Raw genomic sequence first — 14347 nt, 5'->3', positions numbered from 1 at the left:
AAGGCCAAGGAGGTGCGTGGGGCGGGGGGCGCAGAGTAAGTCATTGTGAATATGGTACCATGCAAGCAAAACCTTCACCCACATGTTCTTCTTTCCAGAAAGTTCCTCACGCTAAATAGTGTGTTCTACTATGTCCATAAATACATTTGGCTCTCAGACCTCGTGTTGTAAGATAACCATTGCACGGAGCATTGATTACATAATTTTAAGTGAGTGATTACTGTGATGTGTGCTGATTATATAAACAGGAATGTGAACATGCTCAAAAAGTAGTACCACACTGGATCCTGCTTTCGTTCATTTATATGAAGCAGAAATCGGCAACATCACATCTTTATGTTCCGCCAGGGATTAGTTTGGAGGGAATTAGGTAGAGAACATACCACACTTTGCAGCCTATGCAGTGAACAAACTTATTAGCTAAAATCTAGAGGAAGAAAAAAAAATCAAATTGCTCTATTTTTAGTGACGGAGTCCTGTCTTCCTCTCCTTTGCAGGTAACGCTGTTCCTTCCTAGGACTGGGAGGGGGACATAAGAGGAAAGGAAAGTTTCAAGCTCACTCCTGCTCCATTGTGAGCCACGCGTGTGATTAACACAATTCCTCAACCACATTTCAGGTTCACTGTTCCATATGTTCCCAGGTTCCAGACTCCATATGAAATGATATGTACATAAATGAGGGATGTGTCGAAGGAAAATAGATACTAAAGCTCTTAAAAGACAATACACCAGATAGCTTTCTACCTTTAACTTTGTTCCTCCCTGGAACACCTGGGTGGCTCAGCAATTGAGCATCTGCCTTTGGCTCAGGTTGTGATCCCAGGGCCCTGGGATCGAATCCTGCATCGGGCTCCCTGCAGGGAACCTGCTTCTCCCTCTGCCTGTGTCCCTGCCTCTCTCTCTGTATCTCATGAATAAATAAATTAAATCTTAAAAAAAAAAAAACCTTTGTTCCTCCCTATGCCACCATGACCTAACGTTCAGTGAGGGAAATACTCCTGGTCAGAAGCATCAGCTACCCCCGTATTTCTTTAAAAAAAAAAGATTTTATTTTTATTTATGAGAGAGCACGCATGAGCAGGGGGAGGAGGAGAGGGAGAAGGAAAAGCAGACTCCACACTGAGCACAGAGCCTGATGCGGGGCTCAATCCTGGGACCCTGAAATCCTGACCTGAGCTGAAACCAAGAGTCGGACGCTTAACTGACTGAACGCCCCCACCCCAGGGGCCCTATCGCTGTAGTTCTTAGGGAAGCAGGTTTCAGGCTTCTCTAAGGTGAATTTAGACTGTCTGCAAAGTCTGAGTGAGTCAACACTCTGACTATAAATGCCATGTGGCCAATAGAGAGATCAGACTGTGCAAGACTTCAGTACCCCAGGGAGGGGGTCCCCTGACCTTTGGTTCCTGGTCGAGAAGGACAAAACAAGGGGAACAGGGGCCCAAACTGTCAAATGGGCAATGCCAGAGAGAGACGAACCTTGGCAAAGAGAAGAGTCCAGGAACTGTCTTCAGTGATCAACGGGGCCATATGTCAGCAGGAGGCGACTTGCCTCGAGTTCAGAACGTGCATCCCAGGGAGGCAGACTGCATCCAACATGAGGCCAAGCTATAAACATGGCCAGACACTGAACAGGCTGCCTCAGAAAACATGGCATTCCCCCTTCCTGGAGATGTTCAGGCCAAGGAAGGAGAAACTATTTATTGCAGATTTCAAAATGGAGATACAAGGACTGAACTAAATGGCCTTTAAGGGTTCTCCGCAATTCAGAGACTATATTATCATCTTCCCTTCTCTGGTCCTCAACCTCAACTGGGGTCCTAAGAGAAACACTGGAAATCTTCCTATATTACAAATGAGATCTTTGCTGAGCTCCCAACTTACCTTCGCCAATGGGTACGGCCTCTCTTAGTTGGTCTGGGAACACAGTAGGGGTTTCAGGCCGTGCTACAGGGAGCTCAAAAAAGCTCTTATCCCTGGGGGCCTGGAGGGGCTCAGTCAGTTGAGCATCTGACTCTTCATTTCAGCTCAGGTCATGATCACAGGGTCATGAGCTCGAGCCCCACATTGGGTTCTGTACTGTTCGTGGAGCCTGCTTAAGCTTCTCTCTCTCCCTCTCCCTCTGCCCCTCTCCTTTCTCTCTCCCTCCCTAACAAAGTTCTCTTATTCCAACCTGAGTAGAGCTTAACCTAAGTCAGTTACAGACACCTACACAGACAACCTGCATCCAACTAGTTCATGAAGTCCCCACGGAACCCCCCAACTCCTCACCCTCTCACATGCAGGCATCTTTGTGCCTGCACCCAGACCTCTATGTGCCACAGCCAACTCCCTTTCGCAGGCTCCCTTGTGATGAAAACCTCTCAAAATGAACATGCTCTTACAGTTGCCCAATCGGCATCCTTGTCCCTTGTCTCCAGTCCTGATCTAGGTTGTCACACAACCTCCTCAAGCCAAGTTGTGAGGTAACTGGAAGGCTCAGATCTGAACCAAGGGATCACAGACCAGATATTGACTCTTTGCTTTTGGTTTATCAGGTCTTCAGCCCTTGCCACAGACTGGACCCAGTGGGCAAACCCTGGTGCAAAAAAAAAAAATCAAAATAATGGAAATACATCCCAGCCACTTCATGCCTGCATTCCAGTACAACACAGTAACCCCTCATTTCCCCATGGAGATATGCAATCAAATACACTGTACCCTCGTAGCCAGAAAACAGCCTTCTCCTGGACACTCATTCCTAATAAGCTACATACCTATCCTTGCTTCTGCCCCCCACAAGAGACAAAGTCTTCAGTGATCTCTAATATAGGCTGATATATGAAATAAGACAAATTGTTGATCACCACGTCCCATCAGCGACAGGAGACATTGCCAAGATATTTAGAATAACATTTTCTGTGACCTCACTTGAAGTGCTACCTTCACCTCTCTCTATGGCATCACAGCAAGACCCAGCGAGTGTGTAAATAAGACTCTGAGGACGTACCATGGAAGTCACTGACAGGCATTCTTGCACACTTAAAAGCCATGCAGGATTTCCTGCTGGGAGGAGGGTAATAATTTTGCATCTGTTTCAGTCTTTATGGTTCACAAGTACTTCCATGGGCATTTCAGTTGGATTCTGAATTAGCCTCATCTGGGGCTAAGGAGAACAACTGCAATGGCATTGCCATTTTATAGATGAGAAAAATAAAAACACAGAGAACAAACAATTCTAAAATTTATATGGAGCCACAGAAGACCCTGAATAGCCAGAGCAATCTTGAAAAAGAAAAGCAAAGCTCCGGGCATCATAATCCTGGACTTCAACTTATCCTACAAAGCTGTAATAATCAAAAGAGTATGGTATTGGAATAAAAATAGACATACAGATCAATAGAACAGAACAGAAAACCCAAAATTATGTGGTCAATTAATCTGCAACAAAGTAGGAAAGTTTATTCAGTGGGAAAAGTCTTTTTAACAAATGGTGTTGGGAAAACTGGTGAGCTACATGGAAAGAATGAAACTGGACCACTTTCTTACACCATACACAAAAATAAACTCAAAATGAATCAAAGAAAAAAAAATGAATCAAAGACCTAAATGTGAAACCTGAAACCATAAAAACCCTAGAAGAGAGCACAGGCAGTAATTTCTCTGACACCAGCCATAGCAACTTTTCCTATGTAGGTCTCTAAGTCAAGGGAAAATAAGAGCGAAAATAAACTATGGGGATTATCTCAAAATAAAAAGCCTCTGCACAGCAAAGAATACAATCAACAGAACTAAAAGGCAACCTATGAAATGGGAGGAGAATTTGCAAATGGCATATGCAATAAAGAGTTAGTATCTAAAATATATTAAAAATTCTTAGACAACTCAACACCAAAAATCCAAATAATCTAGTTAAAAATGGTCAGAAGAATTGAACAGACATTTCTCCAAAGAAAACATCCAGATGGCCACCAGACACATGAAAAGATGTTCAACAGCACTCATCATCAGGGAAATGCAAACCAAAGCCACAATGAGATATCACCTCACACCTGTCAGAATGGCTAAAATCAAAAACACAAGAAACAAGTGTTGGCAGAGATGTGGAAAAAAAGGAACCCTCTTGCACTGTTGGTAGAAATGCAAAGTGGTGTAGTCACTGTGGAAAACAGTATGGAGGGTCCTCAAAAGTTTAAAAATAGGGGCAGCCCAGGTGGCTCAACAGCTTAGTGCCGCCTTCAGCCCAGGGCATGATCCTGGAGGCCCAGGATGGATTCCCACATCAGGCTCCCTGCATGGAGCCTGCTTCTCCCTCCTCCTGTGTCTCTGCCTCTGTGTGTGTGTGTGTGTGTGTGTGTGTGTGTGTGTGTCTCATGAATAAATAAATAAAATACTTAAAAAATAAAAAAATAAAAATAGAACTACTCTATGATCCAGTAATTGCACTATTGAATATTTACCCCTAAAATACAAAAACACTAATTCAAAGGGATAAGTGCACCCCTATATATTTTTTAAGACTTTATTTATTTATTCAGGACAGAGAGAGAGAGAGAGAGGCAGAGACACAGGCAGAGGGAGAAGCAGGCTCCATGCAGGGAGCCCGATGTGGGACTCGATCCCGAGTCTCCAGGATCACACCCCGGGCCGAAGGCAGCGCTTAACTGCTGGGCCACCGGGGCTGCCCACACCCCTATATTTATAACAGCATTATTTACAATAGCCAAGTTATGGAAGGTCGTGATCCTGGGATCCAGGATCAAGTCCCACATCGGGCTCCTTGCAGGGAACCTACTTCTCCCTCTGCCTGTGTCTCTGCCTCTCTCTCTCTGTGTCTCTCATGAATAAATAAATAAAATATTTTTAAAAATTATTAAGAATTTCAGGACCATTACAGCAGAGCATTAAACTAAGCATGGAGCCCTATGAGACTCACAAGTCACACGTCCGGGAAGCAGGCCCTGCTTTTGAGCCCCTAAGAGATATGTAAGTCTTAGTATAATGTTTAACTGTAGTTAAACCTACAATTAAACCTGGTATTGGTTCTTTTATCCTCCTCATTTCATGAAAACTTTTGTTTTTGTTACCTCTTGCAAGTCTCTCATATCATCAAGAGTATCATTAGAATCAGAGATGTGTCACAATTCCTGGATGACAAATCTAGGGTTGTTTTCATTGATTCTTGAGATAATGTACTTCCTGTGGAGTTCTGATTCATCTTATGGACCCTCTTGAATACTCTATAAAACAAAAACTAGAAAAGCAGCTCAATCTCCATTCCTCCCTCTCTCAAGCCCTTCAGTCAAGAAAGGATACAATGAACATGTTAAAATTAAACTAAGCCATGACAAGGAGAAAGGCTCCTTCTGTTAGGCCACTTACGAAGAACAAACAGTGCCATTGAAGGCACAGCCTCCCACAAGACTGTGCTAAGTGGTTCTCACAACAGAGATGCTAGACTTTTTCAGTCTGGAGAAATCCACTCTGTTCCCCAGCCATACTCCACCCATCATGATTCCCACTCCCGCGCCAGGAAACAAATAAAAGAATGCTAAGAAAACTATGAAACAGTGCAGATGAAACGTATAATGCAATTGTATTTAAGTGCGCTATGATAGATGTTTAGATAAGAGCCACATTTTGTTTTTCACAAATACAGTCATACACAGAAGAGAGGTTTTCACTAGGTTGATGTCTTGGGGTTTGTCTCCTGTGGTCCTTTTTTCGTGACAAAGGACTTACCATATTTACCTGATTCTGAGATGTATATTTTCTTCCCTTTTTAATGTCTCTGCAATCAGAATGCACCTTATAATCAGTGGGCATTTTACAATCACTGTCAGCCAGGACGCAGTTGAAAGGGAGTGGTCATCGCCTGTGTACACTCAAGTCTGCGCGTGGCTATTGTAGTATCATGACCTGCGATAAACATATATATCTAAAGAAGCCAAAAAGAGCTCTCCAATAAGTATAAAGTTACAATTCTACTGATATGAAAGCATTACATCACAGCTTATTTAGAGGTGTTTGTTTTCTTTCTTAGTGTTACACAAAAACATAATTATAGGGGGAAAAAGCATCTCAAATGCGATGGAACGCTTCATATCTTCAATAGAATGCAATATCTGCCACTGACATTTCTGAAGAGTTTGAAAAGCTTCACACGCAACCCACTTAGAAGCCATCTAAAGTTCACGTTGGCAAAATTCCTAGATACTAACAAAAGACTACTTTTTAAATATCCTTAATGGAATATCGAAGTTTTTGTTTTGTTTTGTTTTACTTTTTCTTGCTTACAACTAGAAATTCCCCAACCCAAGAACCTAAACACTAGTAAGAGGTCCTGGTTACATCAGAATACCAATATACTGGACCAGATTAGTGGACAAATCCATTTTTTTTCTGTGGTCATGCTTTTGGAGGAAATTCAAGAGTTCCAACATAAGGTCTAGAGCAGCACTATCACATATAACGCATACGATGCCAAGCTACAGGTGTAATTTTATTTTTCATGTGCGACCTTTTAAAAAAGTTTAAAAAGTAAAAAAAAGTTTAAAAAGTAGACGAAATTAATTTTAATAATATGTTATTTAACTCAATATATCCAAAATACTATTATTTCAACATATAATCAATATAAAAATATTAGCGAAATATTTTGTCTACCCTGTCTCTGAAATCTGTTGTATACCGTATTCCACACTTAGAATATATCACAGTTTGCACGAGCCACATTTCAAATGCTCAAGAGCCGTATGTGGTTCCCATATTGGACAATGCAGACCTGGTCAATACATACATTATCAACAAAATAAAATAATCCCTTCCAGAACATTTTGCTCAAACACAGAAGCATTCAGCAGAAATTCAACAGTGGCAGCTATTTCCACAGCACTCTTTTGCGTGTCAACTATGATGAATTGATTATGACAATGACAATGATATATTGTTCTGGAGCAATCCTGCTGAAAATAGTCTAGAGCAGTGGTCTTCGAACTAGGCTACTGGTACATGAAATCTTTTCAAGAAGTATTCTGTATGTTAGTAAATTGAACACCAATAAAAAATAAATTAAAAAAAAAAGAAGTATGTGAGCATGGATAGTTTCCATGGATCCACTCTCAGATTCTCAACTCCCATGGATCTTTTCTACTAAAACTGATCTGCCTAAAAACTTTTTTCCCACGTGCTTAAAATTAGGCATTATTTTGCAACTATTCTCAATACCGATCGCTTAAATGTATCATTAACTGGAAAAAAAAGTGCACCTAACTAATGGCAGTATATATTGTTGATATTGATTCTTTTAAATATAACTAGAATGAGGACGCCTGGGTGGCTCAGCGATTGAGCGTCTGCCTCCGGCTCAGGGTGTGATCCCGGAGTCCAAGGATCGAGTCCCACATGGGGCTCCCTGCATGGAGCCTGCTTCTCCCTCTGCCTGTGTCTCGGACTCTCTCTCTCTGTGTCTCTCATGAATAAATAAATAAAATCTTTAAATATATATATATATAACTAGAATGTTTTCCTATACGACAAAATGTTTACACCAGTAAAACCAATACATAGAAATTGTTATTTATTTCAGATAAGATACATCATTCAATTAAACTACTTAAAACCTGTTTTCTCAGATTGTATCTTGAAGTATCTTTTCCAATTAAAGTAAATCCTCATATCACTTTATAAATATATGCTATATATTTATATAATATTTCACTTTATAATATTCACTTTATAAATATATATTTATATAATATTTCACTTATATATTATATATTTTCTTCCTCCCATTATCAAAAACAAAATATAGTAGTTTCCAGACCAATTATTCTTTAGCTATATATGCATATCTCTTTCATAAAATACAGTTGAAAAGTTTGATTCTGTGGTCTAATAAAGTTAATGGATTTTTAAATTTCTGTACATGATTCCTACTTAATTATTTCCACAAACCCAACACCAGAGTTCTAAAAACACATGCATACAAATTTACCAAAGGAAACTATGCTTGCTATCAGATTCCTTGTTTTATACATGAATTATAACGTTAGCTACATATTACATTGTTTAATTTAAAATCACGAGAAACAAAATTATGATTTAATCTCTTAATTTATTTTGAAGTTGATAAAATTCTCATTATAATTTTAATCGATTTCCTTTGTTAATAAACTATTAAACAGGAGGTGTCCCGTAATTGACTTCTGTGTGGTTTTAATAATGTTCCTCAAAATGCATATCAATTGATTTTTCCATTGAAAAATGAAGTAGACATTTTTCTGAAGGTACAGCTGATCTAGCCGATTATTTTGATATGGATATTGCTTTTGCCAATTAAGTTATATTATAAATATTTTCTATGAAATCAATGATCCAAATCTGTAGCCTCAAAGATTTATATTTAAATAAATTAAAGGAACTTTATCAAAATTATTATGTTGGCTAAGGCATATCGGTCTAAGTATTTTGATTTTTCTAATCTTTTTAAGTACACTGCATTAAAAATAATGCCCCAAAATTAAAGTATGTCAGATATAATAGTTATTTGCCAAATCCTTGATAAAGTCATTTTGGTAAACTTACCAGAAACCCAGAAATAAATTATTCAGCAAGAAATCCTTTAATAAATTGGGGCTTCCTTACTTTCATGGAACTAAAGATAGGCCTAATCAAGTTGTCTGTTACAAATTTTAAATTTTAATTAAAATATTTAAATCATGAAAAATTACTTGTCATAACAGGTCACTGTGATTTTTGACTTATGATTTGGACTTTCATTCCATTCCCTTCTACTTATTTTTGGGAACGAAGTTTTCTGACCTCTTATAGCTCTAAAAGTGAAAAATAGGAAGAAAATTTTTACTGCACTGTCTCATTAGAAGTAATAGCCATCCTCAGAGTCATGAACTATCTTGGAGGAAAATAAACAATCATATGCCCTTAAGGGGTGCATTTCCAACCAAATTTGAGTTTTTATTTTTAGTAATTACTTATCAAAATATGTAATATTTTATCCTGTTCTGATAAACTGTATACTACTAAAAATTTAAAGGTAAAAAGTTTAATATTTAATAGGTTTGGCATTATAGGAAAATTTCTTTCAATCCATATTGAAAATCTTTCGCAGAGATGTATGGTAGGATGACCAATAAAAGGCTTTTAAACATAAAAATATATTACATTAGGGTAATTTACTGAGGGGACTTAAATAGAATGGTGATTTAAAGGAGGTAATATCACGAAAATTTCTGACTGTTCATGTTTTTTTCTTTGCTTTTAAATCAACAATGATGAGTATCAAGATGCTATGGTACTTTTAGTTCACTGAATAAATGTACAAATGTGATTAAATCGTTTTATTTAAAAGTATGGTATTTGTAATATGCCGGAAATAATAACTACAAATAAACTTATGATCAAAAACTTCAGATGCCAGCTTCAATATTGGTGATGGAATTGATAGTTTTCCAAAATTATTTTAGCAAGTCTATAATTAGAAAGTTTAAAAACCACTGTTATAGAACAGTCTCAGTGAAGCCCAGAGGAAAACTAAGTGGGAGAAAGGAAATTTAGAAAGAAAGATTTATTTTACTATCATTTTTAATTTCTGAATATACCAGAAATCACTATAACTTGAATCCACTAGCTTATTTGCCAAGGCAATTAGGCAACTTTGCAATGGGTGAAATTTTAGGAATATTTCTGAGCAATCCACAAACACTGTACTTACTCACTATGGTCACTAGGTGGCAAGTACACACTGGAAACGAAGCCCTCTCCCCCTCCTCCAGGGCTCTCTGAATTGTCCAATCTCCTGCAAAAAGAAAAAGGATATGAATAAAGAAAATCACAACAAACAGTAGCAGGGAATATTTGCTTCCTTTTGCCAGGGAAAGTAATAAGCCCTTAACATCTGAAAATTTCACAAATGGCCTTATTTATGTAATCTAATCCACCCTTCATTAATACCATTTACAAATAATGTTAATACATTCTATGGTATAACCATGTACTTTGACCACAAAACCCAAACTCTATGCAGCTAAGAACTTCACCTCTGGTAAAACCGAAAAGCAGTATCTATGACATTCCAAGCACAAGGTTAAGATCTTAATTTCATTGAATCTTCAAACAGCTCTCAAAGATACGGGCTAATGTCACCCCCATATTATATGTGAGAAAGCAGAAAAATGGCCCCAGATCATTGAGTTGGTAAGAAAATGCAAGTTTGTGTTTCTCCCAATTCAATAGCCATGCCCTTAAATATTACACTGTATGATGTTCCAGCGGTGTGTGTGTGTGTGTGTGTGCACACGCATATGAGTGTGCATGCCATCTGTCTGTGTATCTTTCTGTATTTGGCTGTGCACATTTGTATTTCTGTGATTCTATGCCTGTGGTTCTATGCACGTGGAAGTGTGTGCATTTGTGTGTGCAGCACACAAACACCTGTGCACCCCAGATCTTTTAGATCTCTTTCTGGTAATCTCTACATCTGCTTTTATACTGTATAGTCATTAGAGGGAGCTCAAGAATTTCCATTTTCTCTTGATGAGGCTAAGAAAAAGGTGCATTAAAAGTCACTGAAGGGGGCACTTGATGGGATGAGCACTGGGTGTTATTCTGCATGTTGGCAAATTGAACACCAATAAAAATAAATTTATTTAAAAAACTAAATTAAAGTCACAGCTTCCTTTGAAAATGTGGAAGTGTGTTTATTTGTGCGTGCTTTTATAAGTATTTGAGTCTCTGTGTTTTCATACATATAAACCTCTGCATATGTCCCCGTGACTGTGCATGTGCCCGTGTTTCTGCTTGCAGACTAAGTCCACGTATGCAGCTATATGCCTATGATGGCAGATGCATGTGTGTGTGTGCACTCCTATACTTGATGTACATCTAGGATTGAGTGCCACAGGGGCATAGGGGTACATTTGTAGATCATTTGTGTATGTACATCTGTGCCGATGTGTATATGTGCTGATGTGTACATGTCTGTGCCTCCGTATGCCTATAGATATGTCTATTTTTTTTAAAAAAATAGACCATGTTCAGGTCTGTGTTGTCTGTAGATACCACGTGGCTTGTCTCTTATGTTATATGCTGAGGATGTTGTGTATTTCTGGCAGGTACACCTGGCATCTGAGTGTGCATCTCCATGTGCATTTATATGTCTGTATACGTGAGTGCTTTTATGGAGTTGTGTGTGCGTGTGCCCCTAAGAGAGGTTTGGAGTGTGTCACCACCTGAGTAGGTGAAATCTTGTCTTTTTTGGAGGCAGTACTCACGTCTATGTATACATATGTAAGTCCGCGGAACCGTACCTGTATTCCTATGTATATGTTTCTGCATGAGTCCATGTGTATAAGTAGCATCTATGTCTATGCAGAAATGTTTAGTCCTCACGTTTGCTGCCTGCAACTATTCATCTGTGTGAGTATTTGCACGTCTGCATGTCTGTGTGTCAACTGATATGTCTGTACCTATACATTCTTGCTGTAAGCCTCTTTATCCATGTCTAGGCGCTTCTATATTCACATGTACAAGCCTCAGCATTCACCCATCTGTTTGTCCACCTCTGTCGGCCTGTGTAAGTCTGTGTAACCATCTGCGTGTCCACAGGGGCACGTGTGAGTGCATCTGCCTCAATCTGTATACGTGAGAATGAATTTTTTTGGATGACTCTGGGTGAATGCGTATGTGCCTGTGTGCAGATGTTTATGCTGCTGCCTAACATAAGGACTCTGCATGCAGGAGAATTTTGCATGTCTGCATGTACTTGTCTGTGTGCACGCTTCTGTGCTACGCATACTCATCTGTTCGTGTGCATACACAGGAGAACCCATATAAGCATCTGTGTGGCGGGATGTCTGGAAGGTATGCTGGGTTCTGCTAGTGTGTGCCTGCATTTCTGTGACTATGCACAGAGGTCAATGCACATGCACACTTCTGTGTGTATCCGTGCACCTCCTGGTTGGTTCAGGTGTATGTCTGTGGGCCTCTGTGTCTACCTGTACATCCTTGTGGGCCTCCACATCTACCTGCACGGGTAGAAATCTGTATGTGTGTTTCTGCCTGCATCTGCTCGAGCTTCTGCAGCTGTCTCTTTGTGACTCTATGTGCGTGTGGGTCTGTGTACATCTCTGCCTCTGTGTCCATGCCTGCATTCCTGTGAATGTCCCTGTGCTTCTCTATGGGTAGGGGACTCTGCGTGCCCCTCTCATGCACCCGTGTGAGCCTCTGAGAGTGCAGATGCGTTTGCCCACATATATCTTTGTGTGGGTCTCCAGGCCTGTGGCTATATGTGTAGGTGTATGTTTCTGTCTATAAAAGCATATGTCCCCCCAGATCTATATACAACACATCTCCCTCTCCGTATAAAAGCATCTCTCTAAATGCACATGCCACTACCCCTGTGTGTGTGCATGTAGAAATCTCTTTGTGGCTCCATCTCGGTTTTGTATCTGTGTACATGTATACTTCTCCTCGCACAAGTGCATTTACATGTGCACACCTGCGTGCTTGTGTATTTCCATATGTACATCCACACGCCCGAATATTCCTTTGTGTATCTTCATATAAGTTTTCAGGCATGTGCCTGTATGCACATTTGAATTGTCATGGTTAGCATGAGCACTTACAATGCATGTGCAGGCATGAACGTGTTTGTACATATGTGTTCTAGTAACAACTATGCTTCTGTGTGTACATGCATGTGACTCTGTAAGCAGGAAAACGCCAGTAAATATATGTTTAAAACACATGTATTTGCCTATGAATGAGTCTCTGTGTTTCAGTGTTTGTGTGAATGTCTCTGTGTCTGCACAGCAGTAAAAACACATATGTTTATGTCTATGTATGGATGACTCAATGCACCTGTCTGTGGGTACGTGTACACACGTGCAAACACATATGTGTCTCTGTGGGTTCGTATATGCCTGCCTACATTTCTGCATAAACATCCAGGGGTGCTTGAGAATGTGTTTAGGACTCATGAGCCTCTAGAAGCAGCTATGTGTTCTTGCATGCGCATATGTGTGTGCATCTGTGATTTTGCATCTTTGAGGCTATGAATCAGTAAATACACCCTCTGGATGCTACCCAGGTCAGCATATATGTCTCTGCATGCTTCTCTGGGTCTATGTGAATGTGGATTATGTATTTATGACTATGTGTTGCTCTGTGCCTACATACAGAACTATGGGGATTTGTGTGCATCTGTGTGTATCTGTGTGTATACGAGATGACCCACGTCGGGACGCTGGAGTTTTAGGTTCATACTTGTGCAAACATGTATCTCTGGTTGTGGCTGTAAGAATATATGGTCTGTGAGATTATGACACCCCTGTAGGTCTGGGTCAGTGTGAACATCTCTGGCACTGTGTGTGTGTGTGTGTGTGTGTGTGTGTGTGTGTGTGTTCTAGGGTGTATTTATCTATGATGAATATATGTGTGTAGATGTGAGCACTTTTTTTCCAGAAAGACTTTTCTGGGCATTTCCACACCTGCTTTTCTATGATACAGCCAGCATGAGGGGCTCAAGATCTTCTTCCTACTATTGAAGTAGCCAAGAAAATAAACATCAAAATATGGACTCCTTTGGAAAATATCCATTACTGAAGATAGTAATAATGGTCTAACAGCACAGAGGCTTTTTATAATCTGAAGACAAAAAGCGGGTGGCTGCTCAGTTCTTCAAATCCCACTGCCACTGCAGACGTTTCTGTCAGAGACTCTGGCACGCACCTACCTTCTCCCGTCCGGCCCCAGCCGGAGCCCACATGCTGCCTCCTGGCTGCCCAAAGCCCACATCATACGGCCCCCACCCCACCTCCCACTTCCCCAGGCTTGCCTACTGCCAAGGGCCCCAAAGGTGCTACTGCTACTTTCTTCTTCATTCTACTTTTCTTTGGCTAGAAAATCAGATTAAGATACCTGCTGTCATTCAATCCTCACAACGGCCTCGGAGGCGGGAACCAGTGTCATCCTCAGTTTACAAATGAGGGCTGAGGATCAGAGACTTAGAGTGCATTACGTGGGTCATGTGGCCAACAAGTGGCAGCCGCAGAATTCGAACCAGGCCTGACAGACACCAAACCTACATTCCTTCTGCTCTGCCGACCATTTCTACTATGGAACGTGCCCGGGTCCCAGCAACCAGTAAACGGGCACGTCTGCCTCCAAAGACTGTTCTAAACCATGATTCTTTCTTGAAACGATCTCGCTTAATTCTTGGAATGGCCTAAAAGGAAGTACTGTCCAAGTTTACATGTGAGTAGACAGGCTCCAAGAAGTGCAGTCACTTGCCAAAGTTCTGTGTGAGCACACAGGTCCTCTGTCGGTACCCTACAGAGCAAAGGGTCATTG

General features: G+C 40.3%; 1 long non-coding RNA gene across 1 annotated transcript in view; it reads right to left on the bottom strand.

Moving 5' to 3' along the window:
- The window catches only part of LOC119868528, a 52763-nt gene that overhangs the window by 23514 nt on the left and 14902 nt on the right, over positions 1-14347 (bottom strand). The window contains exon 3 of the long non-coding RNA XR_005386470.1: positions 9711-9794. This is a non-coding gene — a long non-coding RNA (uncharacterized LOC119868528). The remainder of the gene's footprint in view (positions 1-9710; positions 9795-14347) is intronic.

The sequence above is a fragment of the Canis lupus genome, chromosome X, assembly GCF_011100685.1.
Source record: "Canis lupus familiaris isolate Mischka breed German Shepherd chromosome X, alternate assembly UU_Cfam_GSD_1.0, whole genome shotgun sequence".
Taxonomy (NCBI): domain Eukaryota; kingdom Metazoa; phylum Chordata; class Mammalia; order Carnivora; family Canidae; genus Canis; species Canis lupus.
Note: the sequence above shows the minus strand (reverse complement) of the source record. Positions and strands in the feature narration are given on the sequence as shown.